The following is a 3512-nucleotide window of genomic DNA, read 5'->3' as shown; positions in this document are numbered from 1 at the left end:
CCCGGGACCTCAGAGGGGGAAGTTCTGTTAAAGTCGAGGTATCTTCTGTATCATTCCTTGGTTATCCCTGCAGCTTGAAGTTACAAAGCAAATCTATCTGAAGAGTGGCCCTCATGTCCTCCTCTTTCACGTTTATTGGGTACCAGGTTGGGGAGGAAGGTTAGTTGACTTTACAGAGGTGTTTCAGCTAGAAACAATACGGGTATAAATGACATGATCAAACCGAGGAGAGCAAGAAGGGGGGTTAGAAAGAGGAACAAATGGAAATCTAGGAAATACACACTTAGCTTCAGGTTTTTAATCCTGATAAATCATGCAGTATTTGAATATCAAGACATTTTTGTAGCCAGTTTTCCTTCCATATTCTTGAATATTCATTGCCGAGGGGAGGGACAGGGAGAGAGAGAGAAAGGTTTTGCAGGCAAAGGCAGGACACCACCGCCCTCCACGCTCCTCTGTGGCTCTGGGCATCTCCCTCCTCTCACATCCAGGCGGCCGCCTCGGCCACGATCCGCTTGCTGTCTGCCAGGGGGTCCGCTGAGCTCTTCCGCCCCGCCCGGAGTAAGTGTCAAAGCCGGCCTGCCAGCTGCAGTGGCAGAGCCCAGCCCCCAAAGCCCGCTGCATACATGGCCTTGTAGCACCACCAGCCTGCGAGGGCTGCAGCAGCAGCCGAGCCCAGACTCGAAGAGGAGTTGGGGACGTCAGTACGCAGGGACAAGCAGAGCAGCTATGGGCCAGCTAGAAGTCTGCAAATGCCATCATATGGATATCTACAGAAACGCGGCGAGTGGAGGAAAATCAGGCAGCGCCCCTACACTTCCTAAGCGGCTTTAGCAAACAGAACCCCCCGCCCCCCAACAGCCCCAGTCACTGCCTCCTTAAGCAGGGAACCCTGAGCTTGGCTGGGCCAAGTCCTCCGCTGAATGTAGCCAGAAAGCAGCTCCCAAAGGCGGGAGACAAACTAACACTCCTTAGCTAAATTATTCAGACCGTCTTCACTATGGAATAAAACATTGATGAGACTACTTTGGAAGTGCTTTATCTTGTTAATTCTAATGTCTTCAAGAAGGGAGTGAAATTTTCCTTTGGGGGCGGGCGCTGAGATAGGATGAAAGGGAATTCAGGGGAAAAAGGCGCCAGGGTAAAGGGCTCTGGAAGTTAACTAAATTTGTTCTGCTTCAGTTGGCCATGGGAATCTCATTTTAACATATCAGACCCAATATGTTAATTAGGCAGTCGCAAATCCAACCTGCTCCTTGTAAATCAAGGCACCAGAAGAAGAAATTCAAAGTATCTATTATACAGAGACAAAAAAAAAAAAAAAAAAAAAAACCGCGCACAGGAGCCCCTCTCCGTGACGTGACGGAGACAATACAGCTGGAGAGAACGTTGGGTGGTGGCTATCGGTTTAGCCTGGTTCTGCTAGATATAAAAATGACTTCTTTCATGGATTTATTCTGCTACATAAAAGCACGCCCTGGCAGTTAAACACCATATCTCAAGACACACACCCGTGACAATATATTCCCTTTCATGCAAACCAAGTTCCAAGAAAACTCCATTTCAAGTCAAAGTCTCCAGATGCGTAATTTACAACTACTAAAAAGATCTGGCAAGCTCCTCCACAACAAGGAAAGAAAACAACCTGGCACCAGAGGTAGAAAAGGGTAAAAAAGATCTTTGGTTTAAATGATGGGTGGAAACCAAACACCCACTCACACTCCACAATCTGGAGAGGGTTGGGTACCAAATGGTCCGTGGCAACCATAGCCTGAAGGAAACAGAATTTTGATCTCTGGCATCATCAGACAGGTTCCACACGCCTAGCTCTCAAAAAATATCCTCAGGGTGGAGCACATCCATATTCCCAAAGCTTTCACTACTAGATTAAGTGCTCAGGTATAGATGTATATTTCACCTACTAGAAATTGTATTACAAAATCACAGAGCAGGCGCCCTTGGATACTCAACCCTTCCCAATGATTTTCAAAACATTAATAAGTAAAGTAGCCTGCAATGCAGATAAGAACTAGAAACAAGATCTAAAGGAAATTGGGTGAGGCGAGTAATCCTTGGCTTGTTACCTGGTGCCTCTAGGGGAAAAGACGGTCGTAGGAAGACTTTCTGCCTGCAGGTACAATCCCGGCAAGGTGGCTCCAGGTGGCTTTCACAGTCGTACGCGTGTCTCGCTCGTCACTTCGCTGCCCTTTGCCATAGCTCAGCACCCGCATCCTAGGGAGTCGGAAAGGCAGCTCCTGCCACTGCCGCCGCTGCCCGCAGGTCGCGCTGGGTGGGGGATCCGCTGCAATCGCCCCATGAAACCCGCGGCTCCGCGCCCGGGGAGCGGGCAGAGGCAGGGCGGCCGCGCACGCACACACAGACACACGCTCACACTCACACACACTCGCACCCGGGCGCGCGCGCACTTGCACTCACACTTGCACACGCACACCCGGCACTGCACGGGGAGGAAGCAGCACGGAGGGAACCGGTCCCTCTCACGATTGGCTTCGAAGCCCACAGGACCGCGGGCAGCAAAGAGAGCGTTCTCGCATAGCCCTTTAATCACGTTTCCTTCAAGTTCTCCTCCAACCCGAATCCACGTAATTCAAGAGCTGGTGACATTTTGGTGGAGAGGAGGGAGCCGAGAAAGGGCTGAGGAAGAGTCGGGGATTTTGTTAAGCAGTTTGATAAGCAATCCTCATTACCTTTTTTGTTTTGTTTTGTTTTGTATAGCAAACCAGTTCGAAGGGCTGAACTTTTGGCTTCAAATGCTGTGGACCAAAACGTAAATATCCTTCTGGCCAAGAGAAGAAGGTGTAGATACACGGAAACAAGAGGGCTGCAAGACCCTCTATTGACCTTGTGATGTACCTGGAAGCAGGTCAATACTGGCGCTTTCCAAGCTTCTGGATAAAGCGATCCACACACCTGGGTCCACAGCCCAGCAGCCGCTCCAAATCCAGCCAGGAAAATGGGTCTGGGCGTCCTCAGAGCTCTGCAAGAACCCGGGCACGAAGGGGCATCGCCGACTTAACACATTTGCTTCTGGGCAGTTGGATAAAAGACAGTCAAATGCATCAGATAGGCGCGCGCGTACACACACGCGCGCACACACACACGCAGCTAGCTGGAAAGCGGCTTACAAAACACTAGAGACATGCCAAGATGACTTGAAAAGGTAGCCAACATCCAGGATCTTTCCGGAAAACAGAAGGGCCAGCAGGGAGGTTATCAAAGTCTTCTCAAGTCTTTCATTTCTTCCTCTCTCCTGTGAGTGTGTGTGTATGTGTGTGTCTCCAGAAGGTTTCCTTGGTCTGCCCCACCCCCGTCCAGTTGCGCTTTTTTTCCTGATATAACCGACGGTGCAAAATGAATTATATGGGTGGGCTGTGCTCACAGCCCAGAGCTCCCCAAAGTCAAGAATCCTAAGGGAGCAGCCAGCTGCTAAACAATTCACATTCTCAAGGGAAGAATGAAAAACACGCGCAAACACGCGCACACACATACAT

The 3512-nt window shown here is 50.1% G+C and overlaps 1 protein-coding gene across 1 annotated transcript in view; it reads right to left on the bottom strand.

Moving 5' to 3' along the window:
- LRFN5 (leucine rich repeat and fibronectin type III domain containing 5) overlaps positions 1 to 3506 on the bottom strand; it is a 316824-nt gene extending 313318 nt beyond the window's left edge. Inside the window, exon 1 of the mRNA XM_011977336.1 lies at positions 2085 to 3506. The gene's annotated coding sequence lies outside the window, so the exon portion shown is untranslated. The remainder of the gene's footprint in view (positions 1 to 2084) is intronic.
- Positions 3507 to 3512: the final 6 nt, after the last annotated feature.

This window comes from Mandrillus leucophaeus, unplaced genomic scaffold, assembly GCF_000951045.1.
Source record: "Mandrillus leucophaeus isolate KB7577 unplaced genomic scaffold, Mleu.le_1.0 Scaffold179, whole genome shotgun sequence".
NCBI lineage: Eukaryota > Metazoa > Chordata > Mammalia > Primates > Cercopithecidae > Mandrillus > Mandrillus leucophaeus.
This window is presented reverse-complemented; position numbering and strand designations above follow the sequence as displayed.